The sequence below is a fragment of the Natator depressus genome, chromosome 22 (genome assembly GCF_965152275.1).
Source record: "Natator depressus isolate rNatDep1 chromosome 22, rNatDep2.hap1, whole genome shotgun sequence".
In the NCBI taxonomy this organism is placed as follows: domain Eukaryota; kingdom Metazoa; phylum Chordata; order Testudines; family Cheloniidae; genus Natator; species Natator depressus.
This window is the reverse complement of record NC_134255.1, coordinates 6054928-6067840: the sequence shown is the minus strand read 5'-3', so window position 1 is coordinate 6067840 and position 12913 is coordinate 6054928. Positions and strand designations below refer to the sequence as shown.

The 12913-nt window shown below is 46.4% G+C and overlaps 1 protein-coding gene across 1 annotated transcript in view; it reads right to left on the bottom strand.

Moving 5' to 3' along the window:
• KCNJ5 (potassium inwardly rectifying channel subfamily J member 5) overlaps positions 1-4949 on the bottom strand; it is a 31638-nt gene extending 26689 nt beyond the window's left edge. The window contains exon 1 of the mRNA XM_074936546.1: positions 4619-4949. The gene's annotated coding sequence lies outside the window, so the exon portion shown is untranslated. The remainder of the gene's footprint in view (positions 1-4618) is intronic.
• Between the last annotated feature and the right edge of the window lie 7964 nt (positions 4950-12913).

The window sequence follows — 12913 nt, the reverse complement described above, 5'->3', positions numbered from 1 at the left end:
ATGGATGAAAAGTACTGTGTAAGAGCTACTCTGCTGCTATTAATAGACAAGGCAAAACATTAAAGAAAAAGTGTATAGGAGGGAAACTGACAGCACTTTAGTGATAAACGTGCGGTTCAAATCATAGAAGCTGAATTACCTTGTCTCTCTCTCCCCTCCCGCCCAAATAATTCCTTTTCAAAGTGTAAACTCACTCAGCACCAAAGTATCAAGATTCCTTTAATTTCCTCTGAGTTTTCATTAGCTTGGCAGGATCACTTTTCTCACACATTGACAAAACTGAGTGCTGACTTACAATGAAATTCCTCTGGGGCTGCAGGAGATACCTACCCACAGAAACAAAAAGGGGGCTGATTGATGATTAGTTAGGCAGCTACCAAAGGAAGTGAGATGGCTTTGCTGCTTGTTACAGAGCCAGGTTGATGACTGCTTGTCTGCTCAGAGTTTGTTATGCTTAGAAATATTGTAACACCAGCTGTTCAGTCTTTCAGAAAATGGGTGGTAAGAAAATTTCTCTGGGCAGAAAGTTGGCAGAATATGGGGAGAGACAAGGCTTATGGATAGTTACACTTCTTTGTCGGTATGCTTCCTGTCTGTCTAGTCCTCTGCCCAAAACTGGATGATCAGCATTCAAATATTCCAGAGCTCTTTTGTCCTCAGTCAGGTTCCAATATGGTCCCCGGTTGCCATAGTGACCACATCACCATTTCAGTGCATTTATCCCCCCAATACCCCTGTGAGCCTAGGAAATGCTATAAATCTCATTTGACAGAGGGGGAACCCTGAGGCACAGAGAGGCTAAATGATTTGCCCAAGGTCACACAGGAGGCCTGTGTCAGAGCAAGGACTTGAACCCAGGACTCCCAAATGTGAGGGTAGTGCCTTGAACACTGGCCCTCTCTCCTTTCCTTCCACTGAATAAAAGACCCATGGTTTCTTGTATGGCTGAAAATTGTTTTGAAAAATCAAGGTAACATCTCCTGTACCCCATGGAGAAGGGACCTCCCTCCTGCGCTAAGTCGGGACCACATAAACCTAGACCAGCCCTGACAGGTGTTTGTCCAACCTGTTCTTAAAAACCTCCAACGATGGGGATTCCACAACCTCCCTTTGAAGCCTGTTCCAGAGCTTAACTACCCTGAGAGTTAGAACATTTCCCCTAATATCTAACCCAAGTCCCCTTTGTTGCAGATTGAGCCCATTACTCCTTGTCCTACCTCCAGTGAACATGAAGAACAATTGATCAGATATCTTCAGCTGACCATATATTATCTTCATACAGAATGCCCAGTGGATTTCAGTGTTGTAAAATACTGCTCTAGCTAATGATCTGTATTCACACCATCTTCTGCAAAGAGCCCCTTAGCTCTCACCTGCAAGCAGGGTCAGGACTGACTGGTAAGGGAGAGCAAGGGAATTCCAAGTGCACGTGGTCGTGGAAGTTGCCATGGGAAGTGGTGTTGATTGTTGAATAGGTGACACTTACTCTTAAGTCAGTACTGAACACAACGTCCCAGATGGCTAAAACGGAGGCACAGAATGCCTGGCCCAAGACCAAATGGTGATTCAGTGGCAGAGAGGTTTTCTGAACTATCCTATATAGAATTTAATGGAGTTATATTCCTACTATAGACAACTTCAGTTGCTCAATGAAACTTGTAATCATTCTCTATGAAATCCTGTAGATTTTTAAGAGTAATTTCTATAGAGTTTTCTACAGCATCTCATACCCACTAAATTAGATAGGGCTTTTTCACCAGACCTGCTTCAGAAAATTTTAAACCAATAATGGCCTCTGCCTAATTAGACCAGGGGCCAAATCCACAGCTGGTGTAAACAGTTGCAGCTCCATCAGCTTTAATGGAGCCCATTCACACCAGCAGAGAATCTGACCTTTGTCCTTCTATGAGACAGAACGAATTGACATCTTATTTTGATTGCTAGGGGTTAAAAATTCTGTTTTTACTGCTAGCTTTTTGAAAAGTGGAATAAGCTAAAAAAATAAAATTTGTTATTTTATTTCTATTTATGCCAGTTTTGCGGAGAGCAGGAGGGGGCTGTGAATGCATTTTTCCAACAGGAATTAAAGCATGAAAAATCATATGTAAAATACAAACTTGTGGGTGTATTACAAATATACTGAGGTTAGTCTAATAAAAATACAGTGGAGGAGCTAACATTTTAATGAAAAACAAAACAATTGTGTTTTTCACAAAAGATAGAGACTGGGAAATGCTTTATGAGCTGTTCTAATGACCCCACAAGCAGCCTGGGAATTAACAGAGCAAGTATTATTTTATATAAAATAATGACTGGAGAGCATGTAGTTACCATAATATAGAGACCAGGGAGTGTATATTGCCTGGTATAATGACTGGCTCAGTGGGAGTGTAAATATTGCAAGGGGTGGATGGGGAAATGTAATTAATATAAAATAACTGGGCAGCTGTAAGTGGAAGTGTGGATAAAACACAGTACGATGAGGGATGCATGCATAAGCTGATGTTCAGAGATCCCTAACTGAGTCTCTAATATTCAGTTGATAGTTGGTTCCCCAACGAACCAAACCTGAAAATAAGCCTATTTGATCCAGCCCTTTTCCAAGGAAGTGGCTCTCCCCAGGGCTGGGCTCTCTATGAAGCAGCGCTGCTTCCCATACACCTGTCCCACTGTCTATTTCTGGAGATGCCTGTTGCCCTTCTGATATTTTTGGGGGGCTGCTTTGGCAGTGCCATTGCCCCATCTCCCAGCTGATCACGAGTTATTGATCATCATCCTGTTACTGGCAGTTCATGTTCTCTGGATGCCCCTAGAGAGAACTGGGTTAAGGAGTTCCCCTACCCAGACTATGGGGAAACCCAGACCAAATGGCAAAAATACTCCTGAGGTTGAGCACATATATTATTCAATTCTCCCATCCCCAATAGCAATCGAGAGTCACTATATAATCCTGCACCTGCTTGGAAAATGGACGATAATATGACCACTGCTTAGCACTTCTACAGCACCTTCCTTCCGAGGATTTCAAAGATGAACTGGCTAAGCAACCCCCCCAATCCCCCCTGTCCCCATGAGATAGGACGGTACTGTTATCCCCATTTCACAGAGGGGGAAACTGAGGCACAGACAGGTGACGTGACCTACCCAAGGTTACACAGCTGGTTAAGTGTCAAGGTGCAGATTGGAACCCAGGTTTCACTGCAAACGTCCAGGTGGCTCTTTAGACCAACAAGAAGGGGCTGTCTCTAATGTTAAAATGTTCAGAGATTCGGCTTGGATCAGCACTTAGAATCCTGCCTGCTTCTCTGGACTCTTCAAAGCTCCTGGGGCTGCGCAACTGGGCTGGAAGACTTCTGAGAGTGGGATGACTGATGGAATTCAGGGCAAGGGGGAGGAGAATTGAGCCCCAGAAGTTAGACAGCCTGCTTCTAGACATGCTTATCTGACTGACACGAAACTTACTTAGATCCTCCCTAGCTGTCTGGACTCGCCAACTCATGGCGGACAGCTAGTGGGAAGGTCCAGTTTCACTTCTCCCCACCCTCAAGCTTGGTCCACTACATTCCTAGCACAAAATTATTTCCTTATCTAGGGCACAGGCTCTGTTTGCTAGCAGGATTTCAGAGCTGGGAAGCCAGATTGTCAGCGCTTTAGGGGAAGGACCACCTTTTTATTCTGTGTATGTACAGCACCTAGCACAATGGGGTCCTGGTTTATGACCAGGGCCCCTAGGAGCTCTAGTAATACAAATATTGAATAATAATACTAATTAACCAATCCAGTAAAGGCCAGCTCAGACCCTGGCCCCTGATGTCCCACTCAGGGCCAACCCCTAACAAATCAAGCTGGCTCCGAATGCTGATCAGTCAGTCCTATGATTAGCCCTAAGACGTGATTCCCACGCGGTTCATGACACTCAGTTCACCAAGGAGTGAAAAATAGATTAAATAAAAGTTAGGGCGTTAGGTCAGTCCAGCATGCTGGAAAACAGCCAAGCCAGGGGGGTCAGAGTGCCCTGGGCAATCACCTCAGACAGCCCACAAACGGGCCACCCTGATATGTGGCATGGCCACATACGCCCACAGAACCAACTGGGATTCCCCAGGCACTAAGCAGCCCCATGCACTTCAAAGGTTCGCTTTAACAATAACAACAAAGAAGAGGCTAAACTCCAGCTGCTCTTTGAACCCCAAATGAAACAGTAAATGCCCTAAACTTACTGTTTAACCTTTAACCTCAGGTGCAAACCTAGAGTCACTCCATTGGCTCCAGGGCTAGGTAGCTCCTCTCTCTCTGGTCCTTATACAATGCCCATTGCCGTAGTATGGGGGTGCCTCACAATTTACCCTCACAACACCCTTGTCAGAGCTGACAATGGCGTGTCCAAAATCAGAATCTGGCTCCTGTCTTCTCCAGTAGTTCCCTGGCAGTTAGACAGCACCTATTTACCCATTGTTTCCCTCACGTGGCTGGGTAGTGCATCCTTGTGCTTGGCTGCCCTAGGAACCAGTCCACTAAAGTCCTCCTGTCTTCTGGGCAGCAGCCAGAGAAGAGAGAGAAAGAGAGAGAGAGAGAGAGAGAGAGAGATGGGAAGCAAACAAACAATAGGGTAACTTACTTGCTAACAATGGCTCTGCATCAGTCTTGCTCCCTCATGTTTTGGGGGAACCCGGAGGAGACAGAGCTGGGAGGAAGGTAAAAACAGTCGCTGAAAGGGCGTCCGGTCCATGCCATCACCAGAGCATTGAGGTCTTCTTATCCCAGGCTCTCCCCTCCCTACCGCCTCCTGCCTGGTATTACAGAACATTTATATTGTGCTGTGGATTTAAGTGCACACGTCCTCTGCCCCTAGCCATCCCAGGCCTTTGCTGGCTCTGACAGAGATGCCATGGTTCCCCAGACCCCCTGCCCTCCAGCACCACGGTGCTACTTTTGCCTGTTAAATCTCCCTCCCTTTGCCTGCTCCCTCTCTCTGGCTGTGTGTAGTACAAATGAATTCTCTGCGTAATAAAGCTACTTAAAGGGCCGTGGAAGGGAGGAGGGAGAAGAGCTGTGCACATGTGATCAGGAGCATCATCTGTTCTGAATGAACAGGAAAGGGAAAGGTGGTTGAGAGTGAAAGCAGCCGGGGGAAGGAGGGGTTTGGGCCACGTCTTTGGACAGAATAGGCCAGTCTGGGGAGGCATTGGGGGAAATAGGAGGCTCCTTCATTTCCTTGGCAAAATGCAAAGGATATTGTGCTCCTCTATCAACTGCATGGTCTTTGCTCTCCCTGCTAATTCTGTGAGTGTCTGCGACCCAATGCATATGCATCACCCCTCTCTGTCTGCAAGGTTCTGAGTTCCCCCGCTCCCTGTGCCTGCTTCTGTTGTATTGGTATTTTTTTCAAAATCATGCAAACAAAGGCAGCTCTTAAAAGTGAAGGGCAGGGGAAATGCAGTAGCTGGAGCGCTGCACGGCTATCAGAGAACTCATGTGTGTTCATCAGCGCTATGAAAAGCATAGCGGGTTTCTCTTCTGGGATGGATCAGGAGTGGAAAGGGGGAGGAGGCAGAGGGAGAGAGTGATTTCTCTGGAGCTTGTCTTTTGCATGTCAACTATCAGATTGTTGCACAAGGACTCGCCCTGCAGCGGGGGTTCCCTCTGATCCAGCTGGATCAAGAGGCACGTTCGCCATGCTCCCCCTGGCCTGCTTGCTTTCTTGGCTTTGATTTGTATAGCCTTCATTTGAGAATAACAGGAGCAGTCCCACTAGGTTTAATAGGAGATTTTACCTTTTGGCAAGCAAATGTCAGGCCAATTGCAGGAGACTGAAGGGAAGCCACAGAACAAGTCACGCCAGCACAAGCTTCCCCATTGTGCTCCTCAATCCTGGCCCCAGAGCCCCACTTCATTTTTTAGGTCTGGGCTCACATGCTTCTGTCTCAACGCATGTCCCACCTGAGCTTTTGCACTCACTGTTATTCCAGTCATTCTATCCCCACATAGTCCTGCAGACACACCTCCGCCGTGCTCTGCAGCATCCCTCCTGCTGCTTTCACACCGAACTTGCAAATTCCCCTGAGCAAAACCAGGAATTTTCTCCAGTGGAAAGTCAGATCCTGTCACCATGTTTGTCGCAATGAATAAAAGTTGTGCCACCCACTTCTGCCCCACCCCCAGCGTCCCGTTTTTTCCCTGAAAAATTGTTGAGGCAGGATGGAAAAGCATTTTGCTCTGTTGGCAAACCTCCCAAACCTTGGCCATTGTTTGTTGGTTTTGCCAGCAGTGAGAATTTTGTGTGGGCATGTGCTACTGCTCTGCTTGCCAGAGCTTAGCTGCCGGGCAACTGGCTCTCAGTCTCCCAGTCCATGTGGACACATTTCCCTGGTGCTGTTTAACTCCTCTTTGTTGCTGTCAGACATCAGCGGGCACCAGGAAAAAGCTCTCCCTCATCCAAAGTGTAAATGTCACAAGAAATTATCCCAGGTTCCATGGCATCATAAGGAAAGATGTGGACCTAGACGGTCTTGATGTGAAGAACATGCCCAGGAGATATTACCTCTGGAAGGAAATCCTGATCTCTTGTCTTCTAGCAGGTGAGACCTGCAGGGACTAAGGGCCAAATTCACATGTGAGTACAAGTCAGTCTACAGGGATCTCAGGATGGAACTAGATAGACTTTCCCTGACACTCAGACTCAGTAGGCCAAGTTCAGACATGTGCTGAGTTGTAAGCTACACATTAGCAAGTGGGTGTGAGTCTAAGGGAGTTGTGTAGGAGTCTACGCTGGCATGAGGCATGTGCTAAAGGCCCAGGGAATGCATAAGATGGTGCAAGGTAAGAACCTCCACCCTACTGTCATTTACACCTTCTTATATCTTGTATGTAAGTTATACCAGTTGAAACTCCCTTACACATTGGTAGCAGCTGGTAAGTGGTCTAAGAGAAACAAACAGTGGAAGCGGGGGTGTCTTTATCTATAAATCAACCCTGATTTTGGCCCTGTTCGGAAATTCTCCAACAAACGTTTTTCCTTTGGAAAATGCCAATTCACTGAAAGCAGAACATTTTTCAGAAGTGTGTTGATTTTGACAACATTTCATTCAGGAAAAAAACCCAGAATGGAATGTTCCCATTTTCTGTTTTGAAACAACCTTTTGTTTCAATTGTTTAACATTTTACCAAAATGGAACAATTTGATTGATCCAAAATGATTTCACACACCCCCTCGCCCCCGAATTTCAGTTTGTGGGAAATTTCAGTATTCGTTTGTGATCTGTTTCAGACCCATTTTTGGGGGGAAGTTTTGGAATTTCTTGCAAAATGGAAAATCCCGCTCTCGTGTGCAGTGTATAACCCCCCTCTTATTCACCCCACAGACAGCCTGGAATAGTATCAGTTTTTAAACTTCAAAAAGTGTTGGCCACACTAATTAATAGGAAATACTTGCAGCTTTAAATAAAGCTCAGTAAACATGGATCAGAGGATCACTTGGGTTTCAAAATCATGTACTTAAACTCACTTCCTTACCAGTCTCGTTACCAATGTTTTAGGACCAATAAAAATGAAAGAATGTTACTTTTTTGCATTTCACACAGCTTAGACAATGAGACTAGTCAGTTGCACCTCTTGGTTTTCATGCACTAGGCCAGCGCTATGATGTCTGGGATGCAAACACTGCAGAGGACTCTTTAAATCCATGCACCACCAAGAGCAAAGCCGTTTCCAGAGAGGTTTTAAAAGCACTGTTAATGAAAAACCTCTGGTTATTATTAGGTTAGAAGTTAGAACTTCCACCTGTTAGAAAACAAGAGATCGGCTGTCCCTTCTGAGATGTAACATCTGCTGGGCATGTTCTTCACATCAAGACCTCATTTTACCATCTAGGTCCATGTCTTTCCTGATGATGCCATCAGAAATGGGATGCATGAAGTATTAGGTTAGTAGGTTACAGAAGCCTTGGTTTGGGGCCTAAATTATCTGATTACCGCATTTAGAGTCAACCAGCCTATAGGAAAAAATGCCGATTAATGATACCTACAGCCCTATTAATTTGAGGGGGCATCAAAAACTGGATAAAAAGAAGTAGGTCTGGGTATTTGAGAAGCAACTGGAAAATGATTCCTGGGGAGACCTAACTACACAGTTCAGTTTAGGAGAGGCTTTGGTTTAAAGCAAATGGGAATTGGATGAGTTAGGCTGGAGCGGATACTTTTGGGCATTCTCATGTATAAACATCGGCTTCCTTTACATGGTCCACAGCTTCTGGATATATAAAGTGCCGCAGCTGTGAAATGTCTTTTTCTCATCTCCAGCTAGCAAGAGGACACTGCCCCCTCCGGTCTTATTTAGACTGCTGCCTGGAGGTGGCAAGTGTGCAAATTGCCATGGCTTGTAGCCGAAATGCTCTGTAGACGCTGCCCACTTTTATTATAATTAGTGCAGAACGCAGTAACCCATCCACGCAGCAACATAGGCCATGGAGAGCCCATCCGCCCAGCGCTCCACTCTCTGCACTGACTTACCATTCAATACATGGCTGAATTCAACCTGAATTTAGGCCCCAAACCTTGGTTTGGGTATCAACCTTTACCTTCAAAATCCCTCCATCAGACTGGTTCAAGTTCCAGTACCTGAGCATTGCCCTACATGATCATCACCTCCCCCCGGCCCCATGGCAGCTACATTGCCTTGGAACCATCAGCCCTGGGAGTAAGAAAGCCATGGGTGCAGAAGATAGAGCTTTCCCACCATAAGGCCCTGAGTAGAGCAACCCCCCCCCGCCCCCACACCAGTAAGAATGCAAGTGTTGTATATGCAGGATGCAGGGATCAATGCTCATTAAAGACAGACTTTGTACATTCCTTGTATTAACACTGAATAGTTTGCATTATGCATGTGTGATCCTTGACTTTTGATGATAGAGGCCAGCCCACCCTGGCTAGATATGCTGCAGAAAGAGGCAGCTCCTCTGCAGGTAGGCGGAATGTCACAGACAGCATATCAAAGGAGCGGGAGCCTCCTGAAGTCTTGATACAGATGAAGCAAGATCTCACACCAGAAATCTCACAGACAGGATATGTATGTATCCAGCTGACCCCACATTCCTAATCCTATGAGATTTATGTAAAATAAAATCACTTACCTTTGCAGCGCCTCCCCTTTTGTTCGGTGGCAGTTGTTTATGTTCTCAGAGAGCAAGTTCCTAGTGGGGATGGACTGTTGGCTCCGTCTCTTTTGGGACCAGGACATGGCTCCGGATGCTGTTTCCAGCACAGCACTGAGGATGGTGTCACCTTCACCCAGGCATCAGCTCTGCTTCTTTCTAAAACCTTTCAATAAAATGTGAAATGACTTTTTGTGCTGGGGAAAGCTGTCAGACTGACTGCCGTGGAGCGCGGGGTCCTTTATGTCCACAGAGCCAACAGGGCATGTGCAGCACGAAGACATGCTTGCTCCATGGCATCCCCCACCAACACACCCAACTCTGAATGGAAGGGACCCCCTTTAAGGGTGAGAGTGGGCTGCAGGCTGTATGGCCCATTCAGTCCTCGGGCTCTCTGCGGAAAATGCTGACAAGCGGACCAATGATAGAGCTCTTTCTGGGACGTGGGCCCCTTCCCACCTACAACTGGACTCCGACTGACCAGCCTAATTCACACTGTTTTGCATGAGCGACATGTGACTGCTTTTCAGACAGTTAAAATAAAAACCTTCCATCTTTCGAGCAGGTTCCCACCTTTTCCCTATCCAGAGACTGAAGCTCTAGTGATTAACAGGCAGTGCCATCTGCTGGTGCTATGTGGTGTTGACACTCATCTTTGCCCCCAAACAGTGACGTCGGGGGTGGGGTGGGGAGAGATAGGAGTTAAAATGAATGGGAGCATGGACTAGCACAGCTCCGGCTCTTATCCCTGGCTTGGGAAAGTCACATTGCCCCACAGTTCCACCCACCCCATTGCCTTGTACAGTCAGAGCTAAGTGTCCTGTTTCAATCCACATTAATGGCCTTTCAGAGTCCATTTCTCTACTTTAACCACTGGATGTGGGAGCATAGTCACAAAGTTTGGACTCTTTAGGCTTGATTTTCTGCCTGCTTACATTGGTGTAAACTCGGGGGGGGGGGATTTCCACTGATTTCAATGGAGTCACTCCCAATTTACACCAGCAAGAGACCAGAATCTGACCCTTTCGCTGGGTATTTTGGCTGCCTGAGGCTACATGCTATTAAATAAGTGATAGCAATGGGGTTGTGCCAAATATTGGATTGATCTCATCTCTCATCTTTATTAGGCGCAGGGCTGCCCAGAGGATTCAGGGGGCCTGGGGTCTTCTGCGGAGAGTCCTTCATTCTGGGTGTGTTCAGCGGCACTGAAGGACCCACTGCTGAAGTGCTGCTGAAAACTCTCATGGGGGCCCCTGAAAACTCTCGTGGGGGCCCCTGTGGGGCCCGGGGCCTGGGGAAAATTGCCCCACTTGCCCCCCTGGGCAGCCCTGATTAGGTGGGCAGCCCAATGCCAATATGTGTGTGTTTCATTTTATAAACACCTCAGGGAGCCATTTATGGGGCTGAAATTGTGGGAGATCATGGAACTTTTAGTTTCTGGAAGGTGAAAATAGTATTACAGAACAAGCCTTAGCATCATTTTGGTAAAAGTAAATGGCTCTGAGGAAATAAAAATAAAAAAGAAAAGTCTCCAAAAATCAATCACAAACCCCAGTTTTGGTTTATTCTGGTTCCTGTAGAATTCAAATGGTGTGGTCACATTTTTATGAGCCTTCATGGAGACGGGCAGTACACTCCCTCCCACAAGGCTTGATCACACATACACCAGCCATCCCCCTTGATGAGGATAGACACTCTTATTACCCATAAGGGATAGTGTTCAAATCTGTCTCTTTCATGGGCACCAATGACAGGATCTATAGTTTGCTCTGAGTCAGCTGCACCTGTCTGGGGCTTCACATCTAGCACAGGGATAGGAGAGTACCGGTGCCTTCAGGGGGTATTTTAATTTATTATGCCATTTGGTCTCCAGGAACTATGCATGTCACTTCCCATTTGTCAGCCATTAACCTGGCATCATATTGAACAAAAAAAAAAAAAAAAAGAGAATCAGAAGAATCAGCACTGGACTCTTAGATCATCATTTCCAACTCCCATCTCCCCCAATGCACTTGAATGAGAGTGAGGTTTCAAGTGAAGCTCAGAGGAACCTCAGCTAAGTGACTGAAAACTAAGTGACAGTCAACTTCTTTGGCTCAAGTTTGCTCCGTGCTTTGGGACTCCTTCCATCCTCAAACTCCAAGTGAAACTTGGAAGGCGGGAACATGAGCAGACAAAATAAAGAAAAAAGTTTCTGTAGCAATCCCTGTGAATCAGAACTCCCAGTGTTCCACCCACCTCTGCTAAGGAACAAGTGGAGGAGTCTGCCTGCACTGCCTTTGATATGGTAATGAGAACCTAATGTTTACCTCGGGAAATAGACAGTCTTCTTAAAGATATAGAGGACCGTTGTCTGGTATGAATCCAGGCCAAACAACAGTGATCTAAACTTACTTGATATTTTTTAATGGTTTGGTCACTCACGGGTGTTAGTTTCAGTCCAACTCTTAACTCATCCCCCCTCATGCTTAACACCAATTGGACCCTTGTTTTGCTGACTCAGCAGAGATGCCTAGAAGCGATTGGAGAGTGAGTGCCCCTCACTGCCATAGTAGTGTCCCTATGGCCCAGGGCTGAAGCACATTGTGTGGGTGTGTAAGCTTGCACTATTCGTGTAGAACTCGTTCTCTGGATAAGCCATGACTTCGGTCTCCAGAGCTGTCTAGCTGTCAACGTTTATGAGCACAAAGACAAAAACGCATTAGCAGCAGTGCAATAATGTGAACAATTTTGTGAAAATAGATTGAATTTCCTCCCTAGGTTGCCAGGATTCAAAGCAATCGCTGACAAAATTTGTTGGTTCTTTCATCTGGGTACTTTATTTACATAAACTTTCACCTTCCAACTCACCCTGGGTTCTCCTCCTTGACCGGCTCCTCAGATCCAACCAATTCCAGCTCTTTAGCCACTTGCTGTAAGATGGGTCCCACCCCTGTGTCTTGTCTATATGAAGGTATTTATATGGATCTAATTCTTGTAGCACAGAGTGCCTCCCAGTCTGTAACGTAGTTATCCTCACAACGCCCTCGTGAGACAGGCAGTGCTATTACTGCCATTTTACAGATGGAAAATTCTGGCACAGACAGGCGAAGGCCCAGATCAAAGGGATGTAGATGCTTTCACAGGGAGTCGGGGACCTAAATCCTTTTGAAGATCTGGGCCTACCCAAGATCACAGAGTTTGTAGTAGAGCGGGGAATTGAACCCCGCTGTCCCAAAGCTCAGTTAGTGCCCCAGCCATGGGACCATCCTTCCTCTTTTCCTTAGGCCATCAGGTGCTACATACAATGTACATTGGTTAAATTTTTAAGCCCCGTTTTACACTGTTAAAGGTTTATCAGCTCAGCTACACCTCTGGGGAAGTAAGCCACTACTAACAAGACGCAGGTGGAAAATGTCTGCTCTCGAGGCATAAATCAGGACCAAGGGAAAATGGAGTAGGAGGCAGCTGCATGTCCTCCAGCACTGAGGCCCCTCTACAGGCTTTGGTTTTTGCATTTTATTCACCCCCCCCCCCCTTGCTACATCCTCTCAAGAATAGCAGGATTTTCATCACAGAACGATTGTCTTCCTACCCCTTCCCTAAGTAGGATTATCCTGCAGCACTGTTTTCCAGGAGAAACAGGCTCAAATGACACAACATCCTGATCCAGATAAGGGAATATGCACACCCCAGAAAGCAGGGGTGCAATCTTGGCATGAGTGACTTAGTCAAAGGCAAAGCTCCCATTAATTTCAATGGAGCTGGGTTTTCACCCCAGGGTTC